At 37.5% G+C, this 19,871-nt stretch overlaps 2 long non-coding RNA genes across 2 annotated transcripts in view; one reads left to right on the top strand and one right to left on the bottom strand.

Annotated features, from left to right (window-relative positions):
• LOC144255492 (uncharacterized) overlaps nt 1–19,871 on the top strand; it is a 68,835-nt gene that overhangs the window by 38,767 nt on the left and 10,197 nt on the right. Inside the window, exons 3-4 of the long non-coding RNA XR_013343789.1 lie at nt 8,495–8,642; nt 8,759–8,873. This is a non-coding gene — a long non-coding RNA (uncharacterized LOC144255492). The remainder of the gene's footprint in view (nt 1–8,494; nt 8,643–8,758; nt 8,874–19,871) is intronic.
• On the bottom strand, nt 14,438–17,136 carry LOC144255259 (uncharacterized). The gene is made up of 3 exons (XR_013343691.1): nt 17,103–17,136; nt 16,656–16,752; nt 14,438–14,658 (listed from the first exon to the last, which is right to left on the bottom strand). It is a non-coding gene; the product is annotated as an uncharacterized LOC144255259 (long non-coding RNA).

Consider the following 19,871-nt stretch of genomic DNA (forward strand, 5'->3'; position numbering starts at 1 on the left):
CCTTAAAACCACCCATGGAAGTTATTTACAGTTGAGAAAAGCCTAACGTTGCTGGGAGAAGGATAAGACAGCAGTCTTTGGCACACAATTGGCAACCAAAAAAAAAAATCAGTGAAAAGAATCAATGATGATTTTTCTATCCATCAATCATTCCATTTATTTATTTGTATACACACATAAATATTTGCATATATGCATATGTTAATATACATTTATATTATATGGTTACATATATATGTATATGCACATATGTATGTATATATATGAAATGTTTGATAGGTTGAAAAAACATACATACACATATAATACTTAATTTCTCTTTTTAATATTTATTTTTTAATTGTAGACAATACCTTGATTTTGTTTATTTATTTTTAAGTGATGCTGAGGATCAAACCCAGGGCCTTGCACAGCTAGGCGAGGGCTCTACCGCTGAGCCACAACCCCAGCCCCTATAATACTTAATTTCATATGTAAATGAATATATTTTATATTCATTTAAATATATAATTTTATACTTATTTATATATAAACAAATTTATATCAAATAAATGCATACATATGTGGTGTGATGTGTATACGTCTGAAACACATGATTAGAATGTGATGATTGAGATTATTGCTCGACAAATAGTCCATCCAGTGGATGGAATTTACCCTACCCCACGTTTGTGGGAGTTTCCATGTGACTTGCTTCGATCAATAGACTGTTAGCAGAGGTGATACAAGCAGAGGTTCAAATGTGCTTGTGACTTTTGGTTTGCCTGGTTCTGTGGAACCCACAGTGAAAAAAGCGTGACCAAGGGAGCTATGCTTCTCATCATATATTGCTAGGCTCTGGGAATAGAACTGAATCCAACACAAAGCCTGGAACCACACCCAGCTGGAACACAGCTCAAAGCCTACCTGTCCACTCAAGTCCACAGTCACAATCAATCTGTAGCCTTTTTAAAAGGAAAGAATGCACATGAATCATTGTCAGCCACTGAGTTTTAGCGACTTTTGTAATGCAGCATCATTGTGTTGGTAGCTGCTGGTACATGTAAATGACTTGACTGTGAACTAAGGGACAGACTCTGTGATCAGCACTTTAAGGATCTCAGTTTTATCCAATAATAATATCATTAGGCAACATTATTAACATGATAGCACAAATGAGGACATGGAGCTTCAGAAGAGTTAGGAAACTTAACCAAGTAGGTACGATAACAACTGCCTGGAACATGACTTGAATTGAGGTCTTTCTGATTTCAATGCATTTGTTATTTCTCAACTATGTGTTTTCACTTGAAATGGGAGAAATTAAAGCTATGAGTGATCCTTATCAGTGAGGTTTGCTGTGGGAATGGAACCAAATAACTGTTACTGTGTTCTTTTATTCTATACCCAACTGCTATTGCAAATGAATTGTTGAGGGTTGTGTTTCAATCTTTGCCAAGAACTGAGCTGATTCAGCTCTTGGAATTTCACTCCAAGGAGCAATTGATGAAGAATTCTCCTAGAGAGACAGATGATAGAGTAATTCCACAGCAAAATGCGATCAAGTCTAGGAGATATATGTCCTGGCCATGAAAAAAAAAAGTTCAATGATAGCATTTCTCTTATGTTTGATATTATCTCTTGAACTCTCTTGAGACATAGAGAGTATCAGCATATGATGTATTCCCAGCATTGAGGGTGGGAGGAGAAATCCAACAAGATATTCTTATTTCATTTAAAAGACATTTTTTTTTAAAAAAAAATAATTAGGTTCTTTGGAGTTCAGTTGTCTTTAAGAAGACTTCAGAACCACACAGTGTGTCCATATTATAAATCTCTGAATACTTTGATTTCTTAGAAGATGGAAGGAAACTCTCTGCTCCAGCTCTGGCTCTCTCTTATTTGTCTGACTCCTCCTATTGATCTCTCCTACAAACACTGACATCAATGAAATTTGGCCAAAGCTTTGAGGAATGGGTTACCTAACCTCCCTGGCCTCAGTGAAGAGGTCTTATTGATAATTCCAAAGAGTGGAGGGATGAGAGGGGTGAGCTGGATATGGCTCACTCAATGGAAAAAAAGAAATAATGTGTCTTGTGGATCTCATATTCCAATGACAAGTGAGAAAGAAAGAAACAGAAAAATGAAGGGCAAATATAGATAAGGGCAGTGAAACAATGGTACAGCAGAATAAAGGATGATTGGAATGATCTATCTAGGGTGGCCAGATACAGCCTCTCTTAGCAAGCAACATTTAAATAAAGCTCACAATGAAGTGAGGGTATAATATAATCCAAGAGAAAAGAGCAATGGCTGATGCAACAGCCTGGAATTTTGAGAATTAATGTGATCAAAGATCTGCAGCAGACAGAATGGACCGAGACCAAGGATTGAGAGGAGCAGTGGTGGGAAGTGAGGTATGAGAGGTAGAAAGGGGTTAGATTGCTGAGGCCCCTGTGGGATGAGAATGGAATCTGGATATTTGTTCCTGATAAGATCAGATGCAGGAGAAGGTTTGGGGCAAGGGGATGACATGATCAGACTTCATTTAAAAAAAAATTTCTTAGTTATACATGGACAAAATATCTATGTTTATTTAGTTTTATGTGGTGCTGAGGATTGAACCCAGTGCCTCACATGTGCAAGGTAAGCGCTCTGCCACTGAGCCACAGCCACAGCCCTCAGACTTCATTTTGAAAGAAGTTCTCTGACTACTGTGTCAAGAGAACCTGACATTATAAGAACAGAACAGAATTTATATAATAAAAAAAAGGCAAGAAATGATGGTGGTTGTGTGAAAGGCAAGAAATGCGGTGGCTTCAATGACAGCATCATAAGAGAGGAGGATGGTTGGATTCTGGATGTGTTCTGAAGGTAGAATCAATAGATTTCATTAGAAATTGGATTGGAAACATGAGGGAGGAGGATTTACAGATGATTTCAAACACTTGGACTTGAAAACCACGTGCATGGTAGTGCCATTTACTCTATGGGTAATACTGGGAGAGGGGAGGGTTAAGTTGGGGGTGGGCACTCAAGCATACTATTTTGATTTGCCTGGTAGACATCCAAATGGAAATGTCACATGGAGAGTTGAAATGTCTAAATTTAGGGGAGACTTTGTGGCTATATAGAGATTTGGGAGACATCAAAGTACTCGTCAGGGGAATAAAGAAGTCTGACATTTAGGGGCTAAAAATAAGAAAAGAAGTTATCAAAGTAGACTGAGAGGGAAACAGAATGAAGTCAAAGAAAAATCAGGGGGTTGATGTCTCAGAGGCCAAGGAAAGAAAGAATGTGAGGAAGGAGGAAGCCACCAAGCTCCCGAGATGCTGCTGGCTTGTCAAGGGAGAGGAGCATTGAACTTTGGCTAGGGATTCAGCAGTGTGGATGTCCTTCGTGACCATTGTGAAAGCTGTTTCTTCAGAGTGATGAGAGCAAAACAATTAATGGATTTGAACCAAAAGGGTATAGCTTTGAAGGATTGTGCTACAAAGGTACAAAGCATATTGGAGGTCAGAAGAGTCAAGAGAAGTGTGCATTTGTCTATTTTAAATATGGGAGACAAAATGGCATTATTTTATGTCACTGAAAATCATCTAGGAGAAAGGGAAAAGTTGATAATACAGAAAATAGAGGGAGAAGATTGATGGCAGGACTAATGGTGTTCTGGAGAAGAGGGGATCCAGTGAACCTGGAGAGGTTGGTCCTGGGCCACAGTCTGGGTATAATTCATGGTAGTGGGCCGGAAAGCAGAGCATGCCATTACAGATGAACATGGATTGGGGGGTTAGGTAGGGAATGAAGAATAGTTTTATTAATGGATTCCATTTTCCCTGCAAAATGAGTAAGTCTTAGCTGAAGCTGAGGAGGAGGAAAAGATGTTGCAGGTTTGAGAAGGAAAGAAGGGTAAGTGATCCTTGGGAGGATATAAGCACGTGAAAAGGATTGTGCAGGGCCTTGTGGTAGTGGTGGGAGCTCAGTAAGGTGGGAGGCCAGAGTACGCCTGGCCAGGCTGGGTGTGTGCTTCCAAACCACATTCAGCCTGTGTATCCTTGGCAGGGAGTTGGATTGAACTCAAGGGGGTTTTTTTCAGTGTGACAAAAGAAGAGGGGCACAGGAGGTCATAACCCACTTGAAGGGCTTACCATGTGGCATAATTAATCCAACTCTTTCTAAGCGTTTTGTAAGTGAGGCTCTCAAGAAGAATGTTTTACTACTCAGAATAGATGAAATTGTACTGTTGTGGATATAGAAGTAGCCTCTGACTAGTTTCATTATTGTTATCAAGGACATGGATCACCATTATTTTTCACAATGCCATTAATAGCTTACTGTTGCAGACAAAATGGCATAAATCTTGTGCTAAACTGATATTAAGTGAATTACCTCAAGGTAAGTATGTCATGTAACAAGGAACATTTCAGATATGCTAATAAATAGTAGAAATCTAGAGAATGAAGTCTTCCATCAAACTTCATAAAGCATAAAGGTCAAACCCATAGAGAATCAAACTCACCCCTGTCAGACTCCTCTCCATAGACAGCACTTTCTGTCTGCCAAGAATATTTCTTTGGAATACATTATGTTTGAATTTCTTTCCTTCTTTCCTCCTATCTCTCTCTCTTATGTTATTTTGTTTCCCTTCATTTTTTCTCCCCTTTCTCCTTTTTTCCCTTTTCTTTCTCTCCCTTTTTATTTCTTTCTTAATTTTCAGACTTAATATTAAAAAAGAAAGAAAATTCCCAACTTGTAAAATGTAGCTGTTCATCTGTGCTAAACCCACTGCTTCCCTGGCTCTCCAGAGCTTTATCTGATTATATCACTTCAGAGCTTGGAGAGTTACCATGGTAACAGTTTTCCAACCCTCTGAAAAGAATCCCTCCTGCCCTAAGAGAAATCACCTGCAAAGTAGCCATCCAGCTGCCTTTGTTCCGCCTTGTGTCTATCTTCACCCATTATCTGCAGTCAGAGTTAGGTCAAGAGCCTGCCAATGGCCTATGAAGTGGAACAGCAGCCACGCTGGTCCAAGGCTGGGCTGGAGTCTGCCCTCCTCGAGGCTTCTGCCCTCCCCTCCCCCTTCTGCCCTTGCAATAGGTGGACTGAGACCAAGAGAAGTGGGCACCTCAAAATCTCTTTTCACGAACACCTACATTCCTTTTAAACTGCTGTCTGGCTTTTAAGCAATTGAGTCCTTGTCCTAGAATTTGACTGGTTCCCTCCATCACAGGAGGGAATTTTCCTCTGTATTGGTTTGCCAAAAGCAAAATTAGTGATCTCAATCACCTGCCACTTAAACAAGAGCAGATTTATTACATTTGGCACAAAGGATTCTTTTTACAGATTGAAATATTGCATGTGTCAGCCAGAAGGAAGGTTGGCCATGATTCTTTGCTTAGTTAATGGAAGGACACTGCCTCATTTACCCCTCTACCTTCTCTCCCTCCTCTCAGTTCTGCTTCCCATCACAGTGAGAGTCTTTCTTCCTGGTCCAGTGTTAGCCCTCTGGCTGAAGTTATGGAAAGAGATAAAAAGTAGACACCTCGTGTTGAAGGGATAGTAGTCCTCCACATGGAGGTTCCAGCAGTTTCTCTGTATTGCTCATTTTTTTTGCAAAACTGCTCCTTCTTATCAACAACCAGGGAGATAACATTAGGGTTAGTTTTGGGTGCCACTTTGGGCACAATCTGCATGTCTATGACCAATTACTGTCTCTGCAATCTTGGTTGGCATCTCAGTTAGGCCCAGAACATAATAACTTGGGCCAAGAAGTTGCAACAGCCATTAGCCTTTCTTGGGATTAAAAAAGGAAAATTTTGGTATGGGAATGAAGAAATATTTCTTGAATATTGGGAGGACTTTTTACTAAAGTAGAATTAATGCAATAGCCAACTAACACAGACCTTATAACTCAGAAATGTAACTTTGGGTAATAAGTTTGACTCCATTTTTTTTTTGATGTTTACTGACAGCTTTTAAGCTCTTTGTTCTTCTTCAGTTTCCCTTCTTAGAAAGCCAGCTGGGAAGTCATGCCACAACTTCTCCAGAAAGCCTTATTGTGAAAGGAATAAGACTTCTTACACCCTTGTTGTATACGTGTGATGTCATCAAAATTGTCATCTAAACCTCATTCTGGGTAGCAATCCATCTTGTTTTAGCCTAATGTCTGTGACAATTCAAGTAAGAGAGGGAGAGGAGTTCTTTTCAAGGGAGCACACAGCTGTTCCAGTGGTGACTCTCCCCCTGCCTCCACCCAGTACAGAGGGAAGTTGAAAGGGTTGGCCATGACTTAGGTTCTGTGTTCCCGGATCTTTGACTAAGCAGCAGGCAGAGGACAGACTGCCAAATATCAACCAGAGGGAGAATCCAAAGCCTCATCTTTGCATACTTTTCAATCATGCATCATCATGTGGAAGATGATAGAGAAGAAGGTAAGGAAGCAGGGTAGGGAAAACAGAATGGAAACAAAAAACGGCGACTGGAGTGAACTCACAAAGTGTGAGCACACACAGCTAGCAAGTGTCTGAGCTGAGAGCGCACACAGATCTGACGTCAAAGACTCTGCCTTTCTCCCATAATCTGCTTTGGGTGCTTAAATACAGCTTGTCATCACAAAGCCAGAAACAGGGGCATCATCATCCTTGCTATTTCTCCCCACCTCCCCCCATAGCCAATATTCTCTAAGCTCTCTCAATTTGCCTCTTCATATTTTCCATATTATACTGTGCTCTCCATCCCTATAAACAAATTTTTATTAAATCCTCTGTTGCCAGCAGTAATGCACACCATTTCCTAATTAGCCCTGGACCTTTTCATTCTGCATGCTATAGTCAGAAGGATCTGAAATCCAAATTTGATTCTGTAAATAAATACGTTTAGTATCTTTCCATCATCCTCAAGATAGAAATTCATTAACACATGGCTTCTAGATCCATCATGATCCAATTCATAATGCTGGTCTAGCCTCATGTCTAGTTCTCCATTCAGGAGCATCACAATTATCCTTACACATGTAGGGTTATCTATTGCCTCCAGGTCTGTTCATATTCCATTCTCTGTCCTTCTCTCACCTCCTACCCCTCAGGTTCTCAATAGTAATCATCAGACCACAGCCAGGTGTCTAGTCCCTCCAGGAAACGCTCTTTGAAATCCTTGGTACTGGCAGGTTGAAACTTCCACATTTCCTGGAAAAACTGTCCTCACACTCACAATTTTCTCAATAGGTAGTAACTCCATTTTAACTTGATCATAATTGTTGCTAGCTTGGGTTTTGTGATGGGCAGCCACTATCTGACATAGTAAGAACTAAATAAGAGTACTGAAGCAATTCCTGTAGGTTTCAACTGCAAAACAAGCGAGACCCAGTTAAACATTGAAAGAATAACAACACACCCCACAGACGATGGCCACAGGTCCATTAATTGAGCCAGTCTGGTGGCTCAGAGATGAGACAGAATGAGCTGGATGAAGTGGCACATTCCTATAATCCCAGGGACTTGCAAGTCTGAGCCAGAGGATCACAAGTTGTAGGCCAAACTAACTTAGCAGGATCCTGTCTCAAAATAAATAATAAAAAGGTCTGAGGATACAACTCCACGGGAGAGCACCCCTGGGTTTGATCACCAGAATTACAATAAATAAATGAATAAGAATGTAAAAAAAAAGTACTTAAAAAAAGAGTTTTTAAAACCACAAGATAATACTGATAAATATTGTTACTCATTCATGATATTGGTAAATACCATGTGAAAGAGAGAGACTGGGTGTCCAGCAAAGAAATCTTAGAGGGTGTTAAGTCAAAATTTGAATTGGAGCTGCCCTCACTCTCAGAATAAGGAAAGTGATAAATGGTAACCATGTTAGCCACTTCATCTGTTCTTTTTTTTCTTTTGTGCCTCCGAAAAAACTTCATGAGACTGAACATACATGTTTATGTGCGTGTGCACCAAACACACACAAACACACACACACACACACATACACACACAACACTTTAGGCTGGCAGGTTCAGATGCTTCCATTTAGTGTTATTATATTGATTTTTATGAGGATAAAACCTGGCTGGTAAGATACTTTAGAAAATTGGGTGACATTTCTGAATCTAAATAGGTTTTTCTTTTCCTTTTTTCCCCAAGGAGCACATGAGGGAATATTTCCTTGTCTATTCATAATACACTGGGAAATTTTATTTGGCTTAAATGTTATAAAACAATCAAATAAAAATACAACAGACATGAGTATGGCAATATGTAAATCAATGGAAGTGTAACTGATGTGCTTCTGCAATCTGTATACGGGGTAAAAATGGGAGTTCATAACCCACTTGAATCAAAGTGTGAAATATGATATATCAAGAACTATGTAATGTTTTGAACAACCAACAATAAAAAAAATTTAAAAAAAGAAATCTAATCATTCTATTATTTGAAGACAGCATCTGAAAATCAGCATTATTTCTTTATGCCCCAAAAGAGATCTGAACATCATACTCACTGTGATTTTTCTGAACTCTTAGGTTGCTCACTCCAGTTTCCAAATGAAAGTGCTCTACTTCCTGGAAATAGGCTGAAGGTTTGAAGATAGTTTTATTTATTCCTTGAATCTGGTAAATTGATGGACTCAATTTACAATCTTCAGGACAGATTCTCAAGGATCACCTACAGGTGAGAGTTCATTGGTGAAAATGGAACAATGTGTGGTTCTTTCTTTTAGACTGTTTATTTATTTATTTATTTATTTATTTATTTATTTATTGGTAAAAGCAAATTGTCATTAACAGGGAAAACATTCATTTTGAGGGATCCCTGAGCTTTCACCTGGGAAAGAACCCTTTGGATGCACAGCTCTTTATATGTATCATGCTGCTGTTGCTCAACCACATACGCAGAGAACAGGTAGGTGGACCTGGTGGAGCTCCATGGGGGAGGTGGTAGGACTACAAGGAAAGCCACTGGTATCCTGCAGCCTCTCTTCCTTCTCTATGGAGAAGACAGTTATGTGAGGATCCTCTTAAAGAATTTCATTATACTTTGTTGATTTAATGAAGTTCAATTATATTGAAAGTTTCAATGAAGATAGGAATTGTGAGGACAAAAATCATGCTTCCAAATATTTAGTTAGAAGATATGATGTAAAAAGATCCCACATGAGGTCAGCTATAAAACCCTAAATGAACAAAGCTTGAGGACAACAACAGACCTAGATGAACAGACGTATAAAGTCATAAAGTGACATCTTTAAAAAGGAGATGCAAATTATGTTTCAGGAGGGAATACACAACATTCCAAAGTATAAGTTAGTTTATATTCATATATAAATTCAGTGTGATTTCAATAAGAAACTCAATGATATGTTTTATAAAAACATATGATTTTTATATTGATTCTATATTTTGATTCTATATTTTGTCTGAAGGAATCAGTGCACAGAATTAGACAAGACATTAAAAAAACTACCATAATTTATCTAATTACTGGCAAATATGTAGACAAAAATTCACTAGATCAAGCCCCAAATCCAGAATCAGACTTCTGTCTTCCTGGAACTTAGTATAAGATGAAGATGGCAATCTAAATTCAATTCAAAGATGAATGGCTTATTGAATAAATGGCATTAAAACAATTAACTATGTCAATTATTAGAGTCATAAGAACTATATTGTTACCTTAACATGTAACTAAATAACAGGAAGTATAAAATATAAATGTATAATGTAGAAATGTATTAGAAAAACAAGAACACATATTTTTATTCTTGAAATAACACAGGATTTTATAAGCAAAACCTAAACCAGAGAAACCACTGAGAAAAATATTGATAAATTTAATTACATGAATAAAAGAACTTAGAATTAATAAGTTAATTTAGCAAGGCTATTATACCAACTTCATTAGTATATCTGTATACTGGTAGTAAACAATTAGAATATTAAATTTTAAAATCATTTTTGATTCTGTCAAAAACTATCAAATATTTCTGAAAATTCTGACAAACTATTGCAAGATTCTACTTGTAAATCAGATAAAACTGTTGAGAAAAATTAAAGAAACCTATAAAACAGATATTGGATTGGAAGATTGGATATGTTATAGTGTCAATCCAAAGAACAACTTTGAAGGAGTTAAACTACCTGACTTGAGTCTTATTACAAAGTTACAGTAATTAAGACAGTGATGTAAAGTTTGGCAAATAAATCAATGAAAAAGAATGGAATCCATAACTCAGAAATAGACCTGCATTGATAGGAAAATTTTATTTTTGACAAATGCATCAAAACAATCCAACAGAGAAAAGAAAGGTCTTTTAAGTAAATGAATCTCAATTCCTATCTCATGTCAAAATTAATTTGAGATGCATGAGAAATATAAATGTAAATCTAAAACCATAATGCTTATAGAAACAAATATAAGAAAATATTTATATGATTCAGGGATAATCAAAGCTTTCTTAAGATAAAGTAATGCTTTAAAGGAAATAAAATGATAAATTGGGCTTTATCAAAATTAGACCCATATTCATTAAAAAGATTGGTTTTTAAAATTACTGAGAGGATACTATTGAACTGGAGAAATATTCACAATGAAATATCTTACAAGGCACTATAATCCAAAATAATAAAATGTCAAACAACTTACTGAAAACATTTCACATGGCAAGTTGTGCAAAATAGCTACATAGCACCTAAAACCATTAATTCGTCTTATTTATCTATCTATTTACTTATTTACTTTAATTTGTTAGACATGTCAGCAGAATGCATTTCAATTCATAGATTATGTATAGAGCACAATTTTTCATTTCTCTGGTTGTACACAAAGTAGAGTCACACCATTTTTGTCTTCATACATGTACCTAGGGTAATGATGTCTCTTACTCCACCATCTTTCCTGCCCCCATACTCTCTCCCTTCTACTCCCTCCCCTTTGACTATCAAAGTTTCTCCATTCTTCCCATGCTTTCCCCTCTCCACTGTGGATCAGCATCTACTCATCAGAGAGAACATTCAACCTTTGGTTTTTTGGGATTGGTTTACTTTGCTTAGCATGATATTCTCCAACTCCATCCATTTATCTGCAAATGCCACCATTTTATTCTCTTTTAATGCTGAGCTATATTCCATTGTGTATATATACCACATTTTCTTTATCCATTCATCTATTGAAGGACATCTAGGTTGATTCCACAGTGAATTGTGGAATTGAGCCTGCTATAAACATTGATGCATCATTATAGTATGCTGATTTTAAGTTCTTTGGGTATAGACGGAGGAGTGGGATAGCTGGGTCAAATGGTGATTCCACTCCAAGTTTTCTAAAGAATCTCCATACTGCTTTCCAAATTGGTTGCACCGATTTGCAGTCCCAACAGGAATGTATGAGTGTGACTTTTCCCCCTACATCCTCACCTACACTTATTTTTGTTTGTATTCTTGATAATTGCCATTCTGACTGGTGTGAGAAGAAATCCTAGAGTAGTTTTGATTTGCATTTCTCTAATTACTAGAGATGTTGAACATTTTTTCATGTATTTGTTGATTAATGTGTATCTTTTTCTGAGAAGTGTCTCTTTAGCTCCTTAGCCCATTTATTGATTGGGCTTTTTTCCCCCCTTTGGTGTTAAGTATTTTAAGTTCTTTATATATCCTGGGGATTAGTTCTATATCTGACATGTGTGTGGCAAAAATATGTTCCCCAAATGTAGGCTTTCTGTTCACCTTGTTGATTGTTTCTTTTGCTGAGGAAAAAGCTTTTTAGTTTCAATCCATCCCATTTATTGATTCTTGATTTTATTTCTTGTATTTTAGGAATCTTGTTAAGGAAGTTGGGGCCTAATCCAATGTGATGAAAATTTGGTCCTACTTAAAAACTAGGGATAGTAGGAACATACCTCAACATTGTAAAACCTATGCTAAACCCAAGGCCAACATCATTCTAAATAGAGAAAAATTAGAAGCATTCCCTCTAAAAACTGGGACAAGACAGGGATGCCCTCTTTCACCACTTTTATTCAACGTCACCCTTGAAACTCTAGCCAGAGCAATTAGACAGATGAAAGAAATTAAACATTAGACAAATAGGAAAAGAAAACTCAAAGTGTAAATATTTGTTGATGTCATGATTCTATACTTAGAGGATCCAAAAAACTCCACCGGAAAACTTCAAGAATTGATAAATTAATTCAGCAAGGTAGCAGAATATAAAAACCAATGCTGATAGATCAAATGTGTTTCTATACATCAGTGATGAGTCCTCTGAAAGAGAAATTAGGAAAATCACCCCTTTCACAATAACCTCAAAAATAAATAAATAAAATACTTGGGAATCAATTTAACAAAAGAGGTGAAATACCTCTACAATGAAAACTACAGAATACTAAAGAAAGAAACTGGAGAAGAACTTAGAAGATGGAAAAATCTTCCATGCTCTTGGATAGGCAAAATTATATTGACAAAATAGCCATACTGCACAAAGTGCTATACAGATTGAATGTGATATATTCTGTGTAACTGTCCTATGAAGTGCTTGTTCTTTTCCTTTGCCCATTTATTGATTGGGTTATTTGTTTTTTGGGTGTTAAGTTTCTTGAGTTCTTTGTATAACCTGAAGATTAATGCTTTATCTGAGGTGCAGATGGCAAAGATTTTCTCCCATTCGGTAGGCTCTCTGTATACATTCTTGATTGTTTCCCTTGCAGTGATGAAGATTTTTAGTTTGATTCCTTCCCATTTGTTGATTCTTGATTTTACTCTTGTGCTTTAGGAGCCTTATTGAGGAAGTCAGTTCCTAAGCTGACATGATGGAGAGTTGGACCTACTCTTTCTTCTAGTGAGCACAGGGTCATCATCTTCTGTCTTTGTGAGGGGTCAGGTTGCAGAAGTATATGCACAGACCTAAGACTCATACATTTTGCTATTTAATTTTACTGCCAAAGAAAAAGAGAGCTATAAACAAATATTGGATTATAGTTAGTGAAATGCATGCTGAAGTATTTATTGGAAATATGGTTACATTAAAATTTATCAATAAAATAAGATCCATCAGTGGAAAGGATCAAAAGATGAACAGATACATAAGAAAGAAAATATTATAAAATATTAATTGTACAATCTAGTCAGTAGTTAAATGATTCTTCATTGCAGAAATCTTTCAACTTTTCTCTATGTATTGAAATTTTCATAATAAGATATTGGGGGGGAACTCCACTGAAAAACACTGAAGTACAAAAAATAGAAAATAAGCATTTTTCACACACACACACACACACACACACAAAAACAAGGAAATAAGTACAATCACAAACCACAAAGCATGAAACATGATTGAATCTGGGGACCAAAAGGGCATGCACTTCCCAAGAAAAATTGATACAGAAAGATAAATACCAAGTCATAGCCTCTTGAAGTTGCTGAACTTCAAGGATAAAACAAAATAAATCAGGGAAAAGAAATGCAAGTTGACTTCATAGTTCTTCACCAAAAATAGTATGACAGATAACAGTAAAGAAGTGTAAACAGCCTGGCTGTCCTTCAATTAAAGTGAAATAAAATTACCAACAACACAGACACTCAAAAGTAAATGAGAATTCACTGTTTAGCTACGGTTGGTGGTTCATGCTTGTAATCCCCACTACTTTGGAGGCTGAGACAAGAGGATCAAGAGTTCTAGGTCAGACTAGGCAATTTAGTGAGACCCAGTTTCAAAAACAATTAAAACATTTCATTGTTTGCTGGGTATTGAGCTTCCTTATAAAACTGAGTAAATCTAGTCAACTTTGAGTTGAATCAACACAGTTGGAGCCAGGTACAGTGGTGCATGCCTATAATCCCAACAATTTGGGAAACTGAGGCTGGAGGATCACAAGTTAGAGGCCAACTTCAGCAAATAGGCCATAAACAACTTAGTGAGATTTTGTCTCAAAAAAAAAAAAATGAAAAAGGATTGAGGCTGTAGCTCAGTGGTAACATGCTTCTGGATTTAATCCCTAGTACCAAAAAATAAAAGAAAACATAGATGGAGGGGTTTGGGGTGTAGCTCAGTGGCAAAGCATTTGTCTAGAAGTAGACAAATGCTGGGAAAATACAGGGTGGAAATAATAACTTGTTAAAAAAAAAGATACTTTTAAAGAACCGGTTGAAACCTTTAACACAATATGATATGAAATAGACATATTCAAAGATGGTGCTTGAGAACACCACCACCTTACTCAGACTTCTTTATCATAGTTTTATTTGAAAATCTACTGCATCCGAATAGGAACTATAGTCACGAGGGATAAAAAGATCACAACATAAAAAGGCACCCATTAAGAAATGTTGCTCCCATCACATTCTCCATCAGTCCTATCTCACTCCTTATTTAGGAAACCACTGTTGCTGGTGCCTTGGTTTATGCAGTATTTTTTATGCACAAAGAAAGTAAATCTGAAGGTTATTTTTATTTTCCCCCTTCCATCCACAAAAATGAAACACACCATATACACTGTTGTGTACCTTGCCTTTTCCACAACCATTCATGTTAGAGTTGTGTCCATGTCAGGACATGTGGCTTGTCTTCTGTCTAGTCAGCCTGGCATTGTTGTGACCAAAAGACCTGACAAGAACAACTTAGAGGAGAAAATGTTTATTTTGGCTCACAGTTCCAGAATTTCAGTCCATTGTTGGCCAATTCCGTAGCTCTAGGCCTGAGGAGATGGAGAACATCATGGCAGATGGGCATAGCAGAGGAAAGCAGCCCGGGACATGGCAGAGAGAGAGAGAGAGAGAGAGAGAGAGAGAGAGAGAGAGAGAGAGCAGGAGCAGGGAGAGAGACAGAGGGAGCACACTCTGTTCACCAGGGACAAAATATAAACTCCAAAGTCACATCCCCAGTGACCTACTTCCTCCAGCTACAGGCCCTACCTGCCAACAAAACATTCCACCGGAAAACTTCAAGAATTGATAAATCCATATCAGTGGGTTAATTCACTGATCAGGTTGTAACTTTCCTGATTTAATCATTTCACATCAGAATATTCTTGCTTTGTCTCACATATTAGCTATTGGGGAAACCACATATCCATTTATAACATTCTCATTCCCAATTTTTTAAAATTTTTGTTTACTCATAATACTTGTATGCATGTATGCAGTACTGTGTGATGTTTTAATATGTGTATATATTGTATAATGACAATATCAGGGTAATTAGCATACCCATCATCTCATACATTTGTCATTTCTCTGGGATGAGAACATTCAAAGTTCTCCCTTTTAGTTATTTTGAAATAGACAGTGCAATATTGTTACTTGGCAACTCTAATGTGCAGTAGAACCAGAAATTATCATTTCTACTGTTTAACTATAATTTTTACCCTCTCACCAACCTTTCTCCAGTTCCCCTATCTGGTACCCTCCCCAGCCTCTGGTAATTACTCTTCTGCTCTTCTGCTCTGCTACGAGATCAGCTTTCTTAAATTGTACCAATGAGTGAGATTATGTGATATTTGTCTTTCTGAGCCTGGCTTATTTCATTTAACATAATGTCCTCCTGTCTTATCCATGTTGCCATAAATGACAGTCTGTCTTTCTTTTTGTGGTTGAACAATATTCCATTGTGTGTATGTATCATATTTTCTTTATCTGTTCATCTGGGGACTTTTAGGTAGTTTCCATATCTTGGCTACTGTGAATAGTGTGGTAATAAACATGGAAGAGCAGATATTTCTTTAACATATTGATTTCCTTTCCTTTGGAGATATACCCAGTAGTAAGGTTGCTGGATCATATGGTAGTTCTATTTTTAATTTTTCCAGGAACCATCAAACATTTTCCCATATGGCTTCTATTTTATTTTATTGAGGTGAAATCATATAACATGCAATCAGCCATTTTAACTTCAGAATTCTGTAGTATCACAATATTTTACAACTACCAGCTCTTTCTAGTATCGAAGTTTTTATCATCCCATAAAACATCCTAAACCCCTTAAGTAATCATACTCCACTTCCATTTTTCCTCAGGCTCTGGTGATCTTTAATCTGTTTTCTGTTTCTGTGAATTTGCCTCTCCTCATCATATCCTGTAAAAGGAACCATATGTAAACCTTTGTGTCTGACCTCTTTCACATAACATAATATTTTTGAGGATCATCCAAGTTTGTAGCATATGTCAGTACTTCATTTCTTTTCATGGCTGAATAATGGCCCATTGTATGGATGTGCCACATGCTGCTCTCCATTCACCTCTTGATAGGCACCTAGGCTGTTTAGACACCTTTTGGCTCTTATGAATAATGCTGCTATAAATATTCATGCGTGAGTTTCTGTGAACATTTTTTTTTCTTCTTTTCAAATGACTTTTTTGTTCTCATACATTTTTTTTTCACATAACTTTAGAATAACCTTGTGAGTTTTCAAAGAATCAAGCTAGAATGTTAGTCCTGGAATTCAAATTGCATTAAATCCATATGGGCGGGGAATATGTTTATCCACTGCAATTTTTTTCCTCTGGGAACTTATTTTTATTTACTTATGTCTTTTACATTTTGTGGTAAAGCTCAGAGACTTTTTTCATGTTGGTAAACACTTGTCATTAGTCTTTGAAGAGCAATTGAGCTATGGGCACTCAGAAGCCACCTGCTACCATCTGGTCAGTTATTGACTCAGATAATGCAGTGGCAAACTCATGGTCAAACTCTCACCTGTTGTACTTTGGAAGGCAGGCTGCAAGGCGCTGTAGGGTAAATGTAGGAAGATTGTAGCTGTTGGCATATGTTGGCTATTCACTTTAATGGCCTCCTGTGAAAGAGACAAACTCAGAAGGAAGCCAGCAGGGGAGAAACCTCCTGGAGCAAAGAACTTCAGATGAGCAAACTGCTCTGCCTGAGCAGGGGGCCTGGCTAATCCTCCCCAGCAGGATTTCATAATTGCTATGGAACAGTGACTGATGAATGCTCTCATTATCCCTCTCTGAAAGGAAGAGTTCAGTCATCACCATCCCACTGTTTCTCCATCATCAAGCTCTGGCAGCAAATTTTTTTTTTTCTATTTAGAAAAAAAAAATTTCACTGGTTCACAAGAAGCCACATCCAGACCCCATAGGGGTTCCATTTCACCCAGAAATCCTGAACCAGGAGCTGGCGTATTACCTGGATGAGACCTTAGAATATCTTCTTGGGAAAGGGATGAAGAGTTTTCTGTAAGAAAAGAAGAATGAGAATTGATGTTAAGAAGCAAAAGAGTAGACTTCAGCTCAGTCGATCAATATCCTGCCAAATAGCCGTTGTCTCCTTTATCTGCTTCTTTCTAACTAAAACCAACACAAGTTCTTCTCTGAAAGGCAATGCATGCAGATAAAATTCTATTTCTTTGTCTCCCTTGAAGCCAGGAGAGGATAATGAAAAGCAAATGAAAATCACCGGGTGGGGCCTCTGGAGAAGTCTCTGCAGGCAGCTGATCTCCTGAGAAAGAATGTCCTTTCCCCCTTCCCTTTCCTTTCTCCTTCCTTTTGTCTGAAAGATTTTGGTGCAGTGGCAAACTGGTACTTGTTGCTTCTAATCTCCTTCTTGTGTGTCTTCCTATATTTCAAAGCTAGAAAGGATCTTGCCCAGTTTTCTGACAGCTGTGGATTTCTGTGTGGTGAGTGTTTGACCCACCAGGTGCATAAGCGGGCGATTTGGCAGGCAGGTGTGCATAACACAGAATGCAGAAGTGTTGTTCCAGCTGTTTTTGCTGGCAAGCCCCTTGTGCTTGTGTGGAAGAATTACCCAAAGACTTTCTGTTAAGACTCATGGGTGGAGACTGAAGCAAAACCATTTGGTTTTTAAGACAGCAACAGTGGCACAAGCTTCCCAATTATTGCAGGACTGTGAGGATATGTGATTGGAGACAGTCTGTGCAGTAGCCAGCAAGTAGAGGGGCAGCTTCCCAATCAGGTAAACAGCTTCTTTATCCCAGAAAGGGTGATAGTTCCCATGGTGGCTCAGTTCCTTCAGGTGACTTTGGGAATTGGTCCTGAAATCTTAACCCAGAGCTTGTTTTATTAGCCTGGCCTCTGATTTTATAAACCCTTTCATATGCCAGAACCTAGTTATATAAGTCTAAACCAGCCACAGTGAATTCAGTTTTCCACAATCAAAAATTGATGAACACGAATGTGATGTGATGGGGAAAACTGGAGCAACCGTCCTGGCCCATGACATAAATGGGAAGATGAACCTACAGCCAAGATGGTGGAGTAGAGTAGGGGAAAGGCGAAGGGGGCCCAGGAACCACCGCTTTAGCCTTCACAGAACACCACTTCCTGTATTAAGTTACTCTTACTCCAAGTCTCTGCTTATAGTTTATCGAAATAACTATCTTATTAATTCTAGTTAGTTTTTGTTGCTATTATTAGTTAGGCCTTTCCCCCTACTATTTCTAACAACCATTTAAAAAAAAACATGTTCATTATCTATAGTCTTTAATTATTGTTTTTAATCCATTTAACCTCACACAGTCTCTTATTCATACTAACAATTTTGCAGTGAATTCCCTTGGATTATATTTCTCTTACAACCCACTAGAAAAGTGAGAGGAAAAGGGAAAGTCCACATAGTTATATACTCATATTTTTAATTTCTTCTATAAACCTGACTGAAGTAGTCTATGATTTTCATATAACTTCATATTTATCTTATTAGGCAAAATATATCCCAAAGCTTATGTGTTTATTTTATTAAAAACAATTCCACATTGTTAGTAAGACACACTCAATATTTATAAACGAATGCTTCTAGTTACAGCTGTCCTACTAAATTAGGAAGATAAAAATATTCCCTAACTATGTTTGCCAAATTGCAGATGGTCGGCCTTCCAAGGAATTAATAAGTGGATGTTTCCTTTCTTTCAATAAATATGATAACTGTGGAACCAGCTGTAAGGAGGCTTTTTGTGATAAGATGACTACTTCATTGTGCATTATCTTCCTTTGGACCAAACAGTGAGGATGGCAAGGCAGGAGGACCAAACATCACCCATTCAGTCACCAAAGGTTTTGTTCCTTTGACACATCACTCATCTGCGTCCCAAATTTTAAATAAGGTGACTTACTTTTTCTAGCTCTAAAATTCTGTTTCATAGCTATCTATTGAATTTTGCCTCAGAGATATTGCAAATACACAAGTGTTTGTGACAAAGTGTAAGATAAGTATTTTTAATAAAAAACATCAAACGTAAAATACTAAAATGAAATCCAAGAAAAAGCCTACTAAATTATACCTCCTGCTTCAATATTATGGTTCTTTTTTTCATGGATGGAAGTTTCCAAAATTGAAGGATATCAGAATCAAATGTATGTTTAATGTGATAGTGTATTCTCCAAAAGTTCCAGCTACACCCATGCTATATCTCACATTCACTGTTAGCTAAGAATCTTGGAGAAAACAAAATAGGTGCAAGGGCTGTGTCTCCATGCAAACCTAAACTGAGATTTATACCTGTCTGTGCATAAGGCCATGTGCTGTGGGTGTACAGAGAGAAGCTACCTGGAGACATTTGTTGGGCAGTTGCCAGACATCAGAGTCAAGAGAAGGATGAGCGAGGCTAGAGGAGTGTAGCTTAGGTGTCCAGGTCAGGAAGCAGAACAAGAGTTGGGAGAAGAGCCCTGCTTCTAGGAGGACACACCACTGTGCTGGACTCATATCCCTTGTTTTGGAAAGGGCAACAGGAAGTGTAGCAAAACACCAGGAAGTTGAGAAACAAGGATATAAAAATATTTAATTTTAAGTTGCTTGAAACATAAGTGGTTTGCTTTACCCTTTAATATCCAAATTTATCAGTAATATCTACACAAAAAGTTTTTTATTGTGTAGGAATCAGGAAAGGAGTTGGATTTCATTTCATGCCAAAGTGTGATCAAAAAACCAAAACCAAAACCA

The sequence above is a fragment of the Urocitellus parryii genome, chromosome 6, assembly GCF_045843805.1.
Source record: "Urocitellus parryii isolate mUroPar1 chromosome 6, mUroPar1.hap1, whole genome shotgun sequence".
Classification (NCBI taxonomy): Eukaryota; Metazoa; Chordata; class Mammalia; order Rodentia; family Sciuridae; genus Urocitellus; species Urocitellus parryii.